Here is a 14,794-nt window from a genome sequence, read left to right as displayed (position 1 = left end):
ATAAGTTTATGCTTCCTCCCTCACAGGATGCTGGAAGAATTAATTAGCTAATAATGAAGATAAAAAGCAGGGTACAACTAGCATGATCATCATAATTATGATATCTCCTGAGGCTCCTTCGGTAAACTTCGGTTAGCATATTTTATTAGGTAGCAAACAACAATTAAAAAAAATACTGCATTGTTCAATGACTGGCTTCTCAAGACTTCTGAAAATATATCCATTGCATCTCCATTTTACGGTGTGTGGGTTTTCTTTCAAACCACAGTCAGATTAGATTTGGCAGGGTGGGGTGGAGATTTTCTTTGAGGAATATTATCTGCTTCCACCCCTTCTCATAATTCTTATGCTTATCTTGTACATGAACACCAATAATGAATGAGGGTGTACACGGAGCCAGGCAGGAAATTCTGTTTGGAGTGCATTTACATTTTTGACAAATAACCCAGTGGGATATCCTTGCAGCAAAATGTTACCTTGTGATTAATCATGTGACACGTATTAAAATTGTTTTGATTAGTCTTGCAGACTTATTTCTTGAGAAGAATGTGCCTATACGTGAAACATTCTATAGATTAAAACCCCTTTGTTCCCTACTTTATACCTGTTAGTGCTAGAAACAGGTCCAAATAACAGTTGGCCTTTAACGTTATGCATACTTACTCAGGAGTAAGTCCCATTAAGTTCAGTGGGGTATGTGTGACTATGGTAGCAGTGAACCTGTAACAGTGCAATCCTTCTATGTTGTTTTCAATGGGGCTCAGTCCCAGTTAAGTATATAAAGGATTAAGTTAAGTATATAAACTCACTAGGTAGCAAGTTCCATTGAACTTAGTGGGACTTGCTTGTGACTACACATGCAATGGATTGCACTGTAAATTAGTTTACAGTAAGTTTGCACCATCTTCCCAGAAACATCTTTTGTAGCTGCTCTGCCAGAATGCAGAGGCCAAGAGGTTTGCTATGCCAGAGGTGTGGCCTTCTGTTAAGCAATTTTGCCTTTTGAAGCAGACAGCTGCATTATCCTGAGCTCTACTGAGGAAGCAGATGTAGAGCAAAGGCCAAGAAACTGCATGGCATTGAGGACTCATAGCAAAGAGGTTGCAATTCAAGCCGCCCCTCTCTCTGACTAGCCTTATTTTCTGGAAATGGCCTGATTCTTGTGGGTCAAAAAGGACTGCCCTCCCAACACTCTTGCCCCAGGTTCTCCTCCTCCTTCGAACAATCATTTTCCTTGCTGTATGGCTTGGGATATTGTTCTGCTTTGATCTTTATCAGCCTGGATTAGCTACAGTCAAGGTCGGTCTCTGCCATGCAGTGGGGCAAAGTGACCTACTGACTGTGTCAGGCACCATCAAGAGCAGGAACAGGCAGGAACAAATGAAAGCAGGAATTTGTGTCTGAACGACACAGCAGGATGTTTTAAAGTGTTGGCCCAACCAGTAGTTGGGATGTGTTGGGCCTCTGCTTCAGTCAACATCACGTATTGGGCAAGGGGGTACCCTCCAGATGTTGCTGAACTACAACTCCCTTCTTCCCTCATCATTGACCATGTGGGCTGTGCATGATGGTTTTTGTGGTCCCAGAAATATTTGGAGAGCACCACACTGCCTACCTCTGGGCTACTGTAACAAATGAGTTGCACTGTACTTATGCCTTTCATCATCTGCTTTAGATTCAGGACTGGTGCAAGCCATTTTGCTACCACAAATGGAAGACAAAATTGTGCCCACTTGCCCACTACCTCCAAATCCTGTAGCTAACCTGGCAGGTAGCTGAATCTTAGTTTAACACTGGAGATAAGCTGCCATCCTCCACTGCACCTGAGGGCAGCTGTCATGGGCCCTTGGCTCCATCAGGGTCTGGCATACTTTGGCAACCCCAGAAAACCCAGGAGGTAGGGGGCTGGAAGGCTGGCACCCAGGGTTGTAGGGAATAGGTGCTCCACTTGTGACTCTGACATCTAGAAGCAGGGAAGGAGAAGCAGGTCTTACAGTCCCTCCAGCAGAGCAGAGAGCCTCATCAGGGAGGCGGGAGAACTTCGACCAGCCAGAGGATGGGGTTGAACAGGAGGAGGAGGAAACATTGGAGCTGGAGGCAGAGGGGTAGGACACAGTCTTGCAACCAAAAGCCAGGTGCCACCTTTGTGATATCTTGCCCAGATGGTGTCTGTGTGCATACAGCAGACTCATAGGGCAATAGAGTCCCATCACCGTACATTTAAAAGCTTGGTGGGAGGGGCATGTCAGCTGTCAGGACATTATCGTAGCTTCTGTGGGGTTATGAACCTCTTGCCTTGCTCATGTACCTTGACTTCTTGACCTTAGGTTGAGCCTAAATAGTCTTAATAAAGATCTCTTCCTTACTTACAAGCAAGAGTTGTTGTAATTGTGTTTCGGGGTAAGAGCCTAGTTTAGGTGGCACAGGGTAGACCATGTGGCACGTGTGTTTCCAAAACCTCACTGCTACTTCATGTACACCAACATCTGCTGCATGAAGCAGCTGCCTCACTTAGTCTCATGGTTGGGCCAGCCCCGCCACGGACCAAAAGTATATGCATGCTAAGCTGAATACAACAAGGATACCAAGCAGAGATGCCAAGGGTGGTTCTAGCTGGGTGTTTATTGTGGGATCACACCGTGTTGTTGGCATCAAAATCCCAGAGTGTATCCCTGGCCCAGAATTCAATTCAGGAGAAATAGGGTGGGTGGGGGAATACAGAAACTGTTGTCAGTGACCTGTTTCCAAATTAGGCCCCCATCCGGAAGCACTCCAAGATTCAGTAGAGTTTTATATTTCTCTTTGAATACAGCATACACCTCCTTGCCTTTGGGACCTGATCTTTTAAAAACTGAGGAGAAAGCCATGTGACCAGTTGCTGCAATGGTCTCAGTAGACAGGAACCGTGGATGCTGAGACATGAGAGCATTTCAACCACAAGTGTTTTGGGCATATGCATAACCAGCAGGGCATATGTGGGAGACTGTGACATATTTCTTTCTTTCAAACCCATATGTAAAGTTTAAAATACGAAAAGGTCACCACAGCTTACCAAAGCAAATAAAAAGAGAGAGAGAGATTTCTTCTATTTTGATACCTTCACTTTGCACTCTTATAACTCAAAGATGACTGCTATAGTAGTCAAATATGACTGCTATAAATATTCTATTCTTTTTTATATATTAAAAAACCCCACTGATAGGAAAATAAGTACTATGCTTTTTTGGTATTTAAAAATGAATGAAATCTCTATTAATATTTTAAAGCACGGTTACTTGAGGTTCAATTATTAATGTTCAATAATTTTCTCATACTTTCTAAAATATGTACATCAGTGTTAACACTAGGACCACTCCGTACACACTGGGAATTGATATTCTGTGATAGCCCAAGAAAGGTCTGGATAGTAGCCCTTTGAACACATTATACCCTTGGTAAAAATTTAATGATTTCCTAAATACACACTCCTTTTTGACTGCTTTATAGTACCATAATGCCATCTAGAGGTTGTCCAACAAAGAGGACCTGAATTTATACTATACCAGGCAGAAGGAGATTTAAGTGAGCACATTCTCAAGGACCAATATAATCCTAGAACTCAGGGAGAGAGGGAGAGAGAGAGAGAGAAGAAAATGAAGTAGCAGTCAGATTTGAAGTCTGCTGCTGTTTTTGTCCATGCTAACTACTACTTAGGACAGGGACAGTCAAAATAATATGTACGGAACTATAGTTCCCATCAGCCCCAGCCTGGATAGTGAATGTTTGGGGATAGTGGCAGTTATAGTTTGCAGAGCACCACACTGGCCAATCCTAACACAGGAATTTGATATTTGTGAATTTCAGTAGGAACTGGCCTGATCCACACCTCCCGGACTAACAGATCTATAACAGGTTGAAATCCTAACCATGTCTACTCAGATGTAATCCCCATTTATCCCTAGGTAAACTGGGCTAGAATTGCAGTGTTTAGTTATGAACCACTTCCTAGACATGACAATGCAGTTCTTGGCTAAAAAAAAAATGTAAAAGAAAATACTATTAGAAATGTGAGAGAAAATATGTTAAAAATATTGTTTTAATGCATTTTTTTATGCAGGTTTTGTAAAAGAAACCCAGATGACTGCAGAAATGGGAAGTATGGATGAACATGTGTGGAACAGGCATGGAGAAGAAACAGACTGATTCATTCATCCCTGACATTACCATCCCAGCCATCTGCTGTACTTCCAATTACTGCATGTTTTCTTTCCTTAGATAGTTTCACAAAGAAAATGAGAAGCTATAGGTGCAAGATGAAAGAACCGGAACATAAACCAGTTAGAAAGACGGAACAATAAAATATTTTCAGATGGATGTGGAGGTTGTGCTCCTCCTCCTTCCAATTTTCATTTTAGGAAAGCAGTGAAACCATCAGAAAAATTCGTTCACTTCACATTTTAGTTCAGCCCTGCCTAATTCATACCTCCCGAAAGAAAACACAAACCAAAGCACAGCTTTCCTTTGAAATTCACGATTCTCTGGATTTTGCAATTCACTTCTCCAATCAAGAAATGTCTTCACTGAGAGCCAGAGTGGTGCAGTGCTTGGAGTGCCAGACTAGGACCTGGGAGATCAGGGTTCAAATCCCCACTTGACCATGAAACTCACTGGGTGACCTTGGGCCAGTTGCTTCCTCTCAGCCTAACCTACCCCCCACAGAGTTGTTGTGGGAATTAACTGAGGAAGGGAAGAAGCATGTACCACCTTCAGCTCATTGAAGGAAAAGGTGGGATAATGATGATGATGATGGGTGAAAATAACATAGAATAATGCGTTATATTGTGGTGGGGAAAATAGCTTGCAAATGCATATATTAGGCAAAATTGCATATGAAACTATATATTTTAGGAGAAACATGTACACTAAAATGCTGGTGAATGTTTTAAAAAACCGCAGATTGAATGTGGATACTTGTACTTAAAACTGGGAAAATGAGAAAATAAGAGAAACTGAAACTGACAGATTCGTCTACCCTTAGCCATAATGCCTCACAGAGCAAGGAGATGATGAACACAGAAAGGCAGCAAAGTTTTGAACCCCAGTATTTTGTCCATCATACACCTTCTTTGGGCACTATTGTTACAGTTAAGGAGAGCATGGCAATGGGGACATAAATCTGCACTGTGCAAACTTCTCTGAAGGGAGGAAGCTTTCATGTGTACAGGCTTCCACCTGATCGTTCCAACCCAGATTGCTCAGATCCCATGAAAACCTTCCTTCAGATGGCCACACAGTTTCTATGGATCCCAGAGGGAGGGGCAGCTCAGCCCCACTCCTCACTCACACGTTCTTAACTGTAAGCATAATGCCCAGTCACCCGAGTATTAGTGACTGTTATGTTAAACCAGTATGTTGCCATAGAAGGTGTCCATGAGAAGAGTAGTCCTTGGTTGTGCCTCTCTTTGGATTACCAACACATTGCATTGCTAAGTAAAAAATGTTATCTACCATGGCATTGGGGCCAGCCCTACCATTAGGCGGAATCAGGCAGCATTGGCATTCCTCTCGCTATTCCTCCTGAGCCCCTTGGATGGACTCTTCTGTTAAGGTGTTGGGTGCCCTATAGCCTGTCCTCCACCCCCACAACTAGCCTGCTGCTCTCAGGTAGCAGGGACGACACTATCCCATTAACAGTACTGTGGGAGGCAGAGGAATTTAGCTGCCAGCCCAGTTTCTGTATGAGGAATAATGAGATGGGTGCCATATTTTCCTTAGCCTCAGGCAGTAGAATGTATTGGGTTGGCCCTCCTTCTTGCCAACAGACGCGGAAAAGGCAGGGGTGGGGCAGTGATTTTTCAGCAGATAAGATCAGCTCACCGAAATGTGTTACTTCCTTAGCACACAAAAGTGCTACATCACTATTTTAAAGTGTAAGGAGGAAGGCAGCAGAAGCGCATCCTCCTGCAAAAGCTGAGTTGAGGGAAATGGGTATCTCCCAGAGGAAGGATGCGTGCCTTCCTCTGCCTCCTATCACTGGCTGCCCCACATTTACACATTAATCATATACAGTGGTACCTCTAGTTGCGGACACAATTCGTTCCGGGGTGACATTCACACCCTGAAAAGTATGCAACTAGAGTGCCTCTTCCGCACATGTGTGCGGCACAATTGAGCACTTCTGTGCATGCATGAAGCGTGCAGAATGCTTCTGCGCATGCAATGAAACCCAGAAGTATACACTTCTTGGTTTGCCACATTCACAAGCTGAAAAGACACAACATGAACCTAACACAACACGAGGTATGACTGTAAACAGTCACTTTGAATTTGCTAAGGGCTTCCCAGTTGTCACTGTGTTTTTTCCTTCCTTTGATAATCATTTCCTCTTTTTGCAAGATATGGTGGAGAAGGCCAGAGCCACTTTAGTGCATGATATTTAATAGGCAGGTAACGATCAGAAGGTCGGTGGTTCAAATCCCCGTGACGGGGTGAGCTCCCGTTGCTCGGTCCCTGCTCCTGCCAACCTAGCAGTTCAAAAGCACATCAAAGTGCAAGTAGATAAATAGGTACCACTCCGGCAGGAAGGTAAACAGCGTTTTCGTGTGCTGCTCTGGTTCGCCAGAAGCGACTTAGTCATGCTGGCCACATGACCCGGAAGCTGTATGCTGGCTCCCTTGGCCAATAAAGCAAGATGAGCGCCACAACCCCAGAGTCGGTCACGACTGGACCTAGTGGTCAGGGGTCCCTTTACCTTTACCTAAATGTACCCAGGTATGAAATATCCACCTACTGTGTCAAATATGAAGGAAGCAGATGTGTAAGTCACAACTCCCCACCCCATAGTGTTGTGACATGCCCAAGAGCAGCAGCTGAGAAAGAGCTGCCTCACTTGCTTTTATGCATTTCAGAAGCGAAAGCTGTGGTTAATTCACATCTACAGGCGTCATCCTCTGATGCAACACGCTGTGGATTTTGTACACAAGCATAAAAATATTGCATAAGTAGAATCCCCAAATGTCAACAGCAGATGAGTGGGGCGGATGGCAGTGCAATGGCAAACAGCCCAAGTGTCAGGTACCCAGCATGACACTAGTGGTAACCACAACATCCTTGCAATGCAAAAACACTTGCAAATGTTCTCTCTCTGTGTGTGTGTGTCTCTGTCTCACCTTGTTACAAGGGTTGGGCATGACTGGGGTGTTACCGCAGAGCATGTGTGACCTTTGCAAAAAGGAAGGAATAAAAAGGAATCCATTACCTTGCCTTTGTATCCCGGTTAACCTGTGGGGAGGTGATCAAGCAAAAAGCTAACCAACTGACCAGTTACAGACCCAAAAGTAGCTCAGCAGCTATAAGCTTCCTGCCAGGTGGGTGGTTATTGCGTACCAGAGGGACAAGGGGAAGTGAGGTGGTGGGGAGTTCAGTGCAGTGTAAATGTACTGGTGGAACCAATATGGCCTTCCTGCAGACACATTTGCACTGCACCGACGTCTCCACCATCTCATCCTCCTCTCTTTTTCTTTCTTTCTTTTTTACTTCTTGAAGACGGTGATGAGTGCAACTGGAACTATGCAGTACAGAGGGATTGGTAGCCCACAATCCCTTGTCTTGATGGTGGAGAGGAAACTCCATTATATTTAATGATCCTTGGCTCAGCCCTATGGAAAAGTCAAGATAGGACTGGATACAAAGACCTCTGCAGTTCTTAATAGATTTGTTGCCTTGTTTTCCCCATCACCTTATCTTGAACTGTCATTACTCTCTCGAACTTCTAGTTTATGGCTTTTTCTCCTGGAAGATTTCTTTCCTTGCACAACAGTTTGCTGGGCCTTCATAGCATGTAACTAACTGCATGGTGTTTGCCTGTGTGTACCATGCTTGTTCCTAATGATGGGGCTGTATTCATAACTGGAAGCTCCATCACAATATACCCTTCTGGTTAATGTCTGTGTGGCAATGAATAGCAATGCCATACAGCCAAGAGCTCCCACAGCTTGAGAGCTGTCCTGATAGCACAAAGACTAAAACATCTAGGTCCAGTGTCCCCAGTTCAAGCCCGCTGGCACCTTACAACATGTCCTTACAGAAATTAAAGCTGCTTGCAGACATGGACAAACTGGAGAGAGACTGAAGCTCAGCAAGAGAACATGCACTTTGCAGGCAAGGGGTCCCAGCTTCAACTCCTGCCATCTCCAGTTAAACTAATCAAATAAATATGAGGAGGACCTTTATCTACTGAGATCCTCTGAAGGAGAGTCACAACCAGGAGTACAGCAGGGATGAGGAACCTCTGGCCCTCCAGATGTTGTCGAACTCCAACCCTGAAACAGCTTCAGGCTACAGAGCCAATGGCCAAGAACTATGAGAATTGAAGTTACAGATAGGTAGCCGTGTTGGTCTGCCATAGTCAAAATAAAAAAAAATTCCTTCCAGTAGCACCTTAAAGACCAACTAAGTTGGTCTTATTTGGTCTTTAAGTTGGTCTTTAAGGTGCTACTGGAAGGAATTTTTTTTTATTTTGACTATGAGAATTGAAGTTCAGCAACTCCTGGAGGGTCACCATTCCTCCAGAAACTAGACTGGCATTTAGTCTGACCTGGTAGAAAGCAGCTTCATCCATTCATCCATCTATCCATTCGTTTTCTTGCACTTATATACCCCCTTTCCTCCAAGCAATGTGGCATGCATGGTTTTTTTTCTCCCCATGTAATCTTTGCAGTAGCTCTGTGAGATAGGTTAGGCTGAGAGACTGAACTGGCCCAAGTGAGTTTCATGGCTGACCGGGGATTTGAACCCTGGTCTCCCAGGTCCTAGTCCAACAATCTAACCACTACGCCACAATGGACCTTCCTATGTCCCTATGAAGAAACCACACCATAACATATAATTAATCCCTTGGGTCACTTCTGTCACAAAGGAAGCTCTAGGGCAGGGGTCTGCAACCTGCGGCTCCGGAGCCGCATGTGGCTCTTTTACACCTTTGCCGCGGCTCCGGGGCGGATACTAGCGAGGCGAGGAGGTGCATTGTGCGCCCCGACACTCCCCACTGTGGCGGGCGCTGTACTGGCTGTGATGTCGCATGGGGGCGGTGCGTGCGTTACTCACGCACCGCCCCAACGTCACCTTCCCGCCCGCTGTCAGATCGCGGCTCCAGAGATATATGTGTTTTAAATGTTGCAATGGTTTTGCGGCTCCCAGTTGTTTTTTCTTCGGAAACGGGTCCAAGTGGCTCTTTTTGTCTTAAAGGCTGCAGACCCCTGCTCTAGGGTGAATGGGCTCTAACCTACTAATGGATACGGGGGGGGGCAGGAATTAGTTACAGCAATTATCCTTCTGCACAATCAGACCTCATTATGAGAGGACCCAGTATGCTTCAGAGATAAGGGGGCTTGAAGAATTCTATAAATTCATTGCTGTCTGCACAACCCTCTGGGCCTTTCCCTTGTTCAATGCTTAAGGAAAATGTTCAGCTGAATTTTGTTGTGCTTGCCAAAGTAACATCCATCATGACGTTTCTTAAGGATATAAAGGCTGTTTTGTAAAGCATTCCTTTTTCTGCATGACACGCTGCTCAGTTGTCCACAGCCAAAGAACAGCCTGTACATGAGTATTCACAAAGGGTCAATCCCAAAGGTAAATATTGCTTAAGGGCTTAAGACAGTTTAAGCCAGCCCACAGCAAGGAAGCAACATGAACCTAGCATTGTCAGATGTCTCGCTCTACTTACTGACGACAGAATTTGTCACTAAGTTTACACCCACGCCATATAGTGAAAGCACATTTAGACCACATAGCTTCCTGAAGAATTGTGGGAACTGAAGTTTGTTAAGGGAGCTGAGGGGAAGAAGCCACATGTGTCACCTGTGCTTTAAATCTTAAATATATGGTGTGGATGTAACTTAATTCAATTCTTTCTTGAATCGATTATTCTGGCATGGTTTTTTGTTCACCTGCTTCAGTAATGAAGCAAAATCTCCCCATGCTTGATGGTTTGCAGGCATTTCTTCCCCAGAAATGTGCATTTTACAGTTCTTCAGTTTTCTGTCTGAGCAAACAGATCAGTGTCTTTATCCTTCCCCCAAAACAAAACACAGAGGAGTTCGTGGTAAACGAAATGAAACACAAGCTGTTTAGGCAGAGGATAGCGACATGAAAGACCAGCTGTCTGCCATTATGACACTGATTAAGAGACCTGAACTGTTTAGAAGAATGTCAGTTTCATGGAAAGCTTTGACTTCTGAAATATAATTTCAAAATTAATCTAAGCAGAGCAATAGTTTCCTAGAGCTGCAAAAAGCTGCCTTATCTCGCTGCAGCTGGGGTGCACGGCGCTGTGGAAGTCTTGAGCCTGAGTTGCGTGAGGTGCTTCTATTTTTAGTTAAGAAAAGTAGATTAATCTTTTATGCCATGTGTCACTTGTCTGGTTGAAGGGCAAAGGACCTTAGATCAGTCATGGAATAGGAGCTTTACATGGAAAAGGTCCCGAGATAAAACTACAGCAATGCCACTCACAAGTATCAGGTAGCAAGCAATGGGGAAGATCTCTGCCTGAGTCCATAGAGAGCCACCACCAGGTTGCCTGCACACTAAACCTTTGAAGCACATGCAAAGTGCATTATCTACACTGGAAATATTTTAGAGCACCACCAGAACATAAATGAAAAGCTCACACTTTTCAGATTGCCGTGCAATATCTGGTGTAGAAAATGTTAACGCCTGCGTAATTTTCTGGTTTTGTGGTAATCTGAGGGATCAAAGAAGAGGGGGGGGGGGAGAGAGAGACGGGCATGTTATAGCTGGGAAAGAAATGAAAGCAACAAGGAAGTAATGGGCATAGAAAGTGGAGCAGCAGAATGTGAAGGCTGATCCACCCACTCTGAAGCACTAAAGCAAATTGACTGTGACCCCAAGGGGAGTGGCTTGCAGCCTGATTTTTCCCAGTGAACTGGATTATCCCCATTATCGAGTAAACCCGAAATTACAGGGGGGAAGAATTGGAACCCGTGTTGTTTGAGGGTAACATCGTGTGGATTATACAAATCAAATGGGTATGCAAGTAGCTGCAAATACATGGTTCACTCTGGTGTGGACAAGATCTGTGTGCTAAAAGCAGCATAAGGAAGTATCAGCATAATACCTGCGCAAGCAGAAGAGGATGGAAAGTTTCAAGGAAGGGTGTAGGAGGAGAAGTATTTAGGTCTCGTTTCATTTGGTCCACTTGCTTCAAACAGGGTGTTCAGCAGCCAGTTGCAGTACAGGAAAGGTGTTGAGCATGCAGAATACCACCAGAAAGAAATATAGGTGCCTGTGCAAAATAAAGTGCGCATTTTAACTGAATTCACTAAAATCGCTATAATCCAATCAAAATGAAAAACAATTGTTATTAAACCCCTGCTTCTGGTAAAGTATTGTGATGCAGTGGTTAATCTATTGGACTAAGTAGGTGTAGGTCTTCGTGAGAGATCCATACATCTTTGCCAATGATGGAGGATTCAGTGGTGCACACTTTACGTTTTTCTCCTGTGATGCCAACGGAGATAAAACGCTACAGACTTTTATTTGGCAAGCGTAACAGTTTCATTGCAGAATATTTTCTTGATTATTTAAGGCTGGGGTCGTGACAAATATTTCTGCCACATGTGCAGTCTTGTGATCTACCAAAGTGAAATTTTACAGCTGACGCACAAACACTGGTGAATTATTCACATTGCCTACAACACCCAATTTGTTTCTCTTGCTCCGGCTGTAAATAAGTGGAATTTGCACATAGGTTATGGAATCAGCTGAACCATCAGCACACAGTGGAACCAAAAGGTCTCTCTCCAACAGTGAGTTACCATCAGCTACATTTTAGAATCCAAGCCTTATGAGGAACGGTCACGGGAGTTAGGTATGTTTGAGAAGACCGAGAAGTGATATAATAGCCATCCTTAAATATCTGAAGGGCTGACCCATGGAAGATGGAGCAAGCTTGCTTTCTGCACAGACACGAATGACAGAGGTCTATAAAATTATGCATGAGATGAAGAAAGGGACACAATTTCCCCTCTCCCTTTCACATAATACTAGAACCTGGGGCCATCAAGCACAATTACTTAGCAGTAGATTTGGAATAAAAAGGTCAAGGGACCCCTGACCATTAGGTCCAGTCGTGGCCGACTCTGGGGTTGCGGCGCTCATCTCGCTTTATTGGCCGAGGGAGCCAGCATACAGCTTCCGGATCATGTGGCCAGCATGACTAAGCCACTTCTGGCGAACCAGAGCAGCGCAGGGAAACACCGTTTACCTTCCCTCCAGACTGGTACCTATTTATCTACTTGCACTTTGATATGCTTTTGAACTGCTAGGTTGGCAGGAGCAGGGACTGAGCAACAGGAGCTCACCCCATTGCGGGGATTCGAACCGCCAACCTTCTGATCAGCAAGTCCTAGGCTCTGTGTTTTAACCCACAGCGCCACCCGCGTCCCTAGATTTGGAATAGGTTTGTTTAATTTACCAATTTATGGCATGTACTGCCAAAAAGTAATATACCATTGGGTAAAAGTTGCTGGGTGGTAGAGAGACAGCAGAGGAGGGCTGTTCATGCTGGCCTGTGGCCTTCCTGGAGGCATAAAAGTGGTCACTGAGAGGAACAGGTAGCTGTACCAGATGATCTTTGGTCTCATCAAGCAAAAGGCTATGCCTATGTTCCAACAAGAAAATAAACATTTATTTTCTCTCAGGTTAAAATTGAGACAGTGGTGGGGTCAGTTGTGACTTACTATGCTTCTTTCAGGAAACATGATTAGTCAGTTTAATGCTTGGTAATAACAGGAAATGCTCCCTGACCCAATCAGAAGACAAAATATCTGGTGTTTTGCATCATAGGCTTCAGAAACATGGTCACTTTATCTTTCCATGTTTCTATTGTCTAACCTCAAGCAGCACTTTTTGACATCTGAATATGCCCTCAATGTGGCTTTGGTTGGAGCAACAATGGCACATTATGGGTTGTAACTTAATTAGCCACAACCCTATGTATAGTTCTATGATTATTTTTTCTCTGGGGGCTTTCTGTCTTTATTTACAGAGGTCAATGTATCCCTCAAAACCACAGTCCCAAATAACTTCGGCCAAACAGATCCAAAAGATCTGAATCTGGACCCAAACTTAACAGTTTCATATCCTTCTTTTACTTTATTTAAAAAAAATAACCAATTAATTTTATCTGGGTTTAATTTATATTCTAATATTTCTTAGAAAAGCTGCTTTTTGTTTGCCATGTTTTCCAGATCATTTTTTCCTCTCTTTTTTGGTCATTCTTCTGGTGAGCTTTCAGCTCATTACCAGCTGTTTCCAGGAAAGAATCAGTTACGGGAAATATAAAAATACGAGCCCACAATTTAGAGAAGCCAAGAAAGATTGACATAAACAGCACATCTTTAGCTCCCTAGACTATTTTACTGTATTTATGTAATGGTTAAGCTCTAACGGTAAAGTAAATATATACCACAGCTGCAAAAATAAGACACTACAAAACCAGAATACAGTTCTAGCAGCCATAACCATGACAATTTTGCCCTCTAAAATGGCTGGGAGCTGAACTGCCAATGAACTTCTCTGTCAAAACTAATTTCTTGACGAATTATAACAAACATTAAATTCCCCAATAAATATTCAGCAGCAGAAACAGATTTCATTAGACTTCTATTTGGAAAACTGGAGGGCAAGGATGGGGTCAGAACTAAATGAACATGCAAACAAACTGCTGGCTGTCTACAAGAGTCCAGAGATCTGGCCTGGCTCCACCATTACACAGCAACACACATGGGGGGGATGTTTTATCATATCTATAAGCTACTTTGTGGAAGAATTTTTCCTCAGAAGGTGGACTAGACAATTTTAAATAAATAAAAACACAGAACAAGTTGGCCATCTCAGTCGGCAGGTGGGGGAGCAGAGAGGCAACAGTATTGCCCTGCCATTTCTCCTGCACACATCTCTCCCCCCCCACCACCACAAATTGGAAGACAGATTTGTGTTTGCCATGCAGCCAGTTTTGTGCTCCTTAAAGCGACCTGTTGCCCTTAGGCTTGGTGGAAGACACAATCCCATCATCAGCACTGGAGTAAGAGTGAACTTCCAGTCTAGTCCACTTGTGTGTGTGTGGAATGAAAGTGTGGCACCATTTTGTCTTTTGCCTCAGGGATCCAAATGCCCTGGGACGTCCTGTCAGTGACAAACTGAATTGACTAGCAGAGAGCATTACTAACTAAATATTAATAATAAATGCTAACTGTTATAATGAGGTGAGGAATCTGAACTTCCAGATGTTACTGATCTATATAGCTCCTGTCTTCTTTCACCATTGGCCATGCTGTCTGGGGCTGATGGGAGCTGCAGGATCTAACAGGACCTGGAGAGTCACAGGCTGCCCATCCTTGGCTTGCATGTCCGAGGGGCAAATGTCAAGCACAAATCACAATGGCACTATTGTTGTTGTCCTATGGCACTCCCAGTCACCCTCTTCAGTGAGTTCTTGTATGCTGGCCCTACACATGGTTTCCCCTAACCTTGTAGCTGCATTTAGTAGCAAGGTTTGAAGAAGCCTTGTAAGAGGGTCTGCTTGCATGTGTTGACAAAAAAACCCCCCACCCATAATCCGAAGCCAAACAAGATTACAAGACCCCTTTGGACCTGTCAAGAGTGGAGAAGATGGTTCATGACCCTTTGCCTCAAACAAGCTTTCAGTTTAATGATGCCTGAAAAGGACTAGTTCCATAGCCATATGTCAGTGAACCAAGATAGTCAACAAAGGGCCAGAGCTAAAATGTTC

General features: G+C 44.0%; 1 protein-coding gene across 2 annotated transcripts in view; it reads right to left on the bottom strand.

Annotated features, from left to right (window-relative positions):
* ZNF804B (zinc finger protein 804B) overlaps nucleotides 1–14,355 on the bottom strand; it is a 305,937-nt gene extending 291,582 nt beyond the window's left edge. The window contains exons 1-2 of one of the 2 annotated variants that reach the window (XM_083467607.1): nucleotides 14,256–14,355; nucleotides 11,117–11,284 (exon numbers count right to left, since the gene is read on the bottom strand). The gene's annotated coding sequence lies outside the window, so the exon portion shown is untranslated. Of the gene's footprint in view, nucleotides 1–11,116; nucleotides 11,285–11,699; nucleotides 11,714–14,255 lie in introns of those variants that run through there. The other variant, XM_083467608.1, reaches the window with a different exon arrangement.
* Between the last annotated feature and the right edge of the window lie 439 nt (nucleotides 14,356–14,794).

This window comes from Podarcis liolepis, assembly GCF_965112155.1.
Source record: "Podarcis liolepis genome assembly, chromosome: 12".
NCBI classification, from domain to species: Eukaryota; Metazoa; Chordata; class Lepidosauria; order Squamata; family Lacertidae; genus Podarcis; species Podarcis liolepis.
This window is presented reverse-complemented; position numbering and strand designations above follow the sequence as displayed.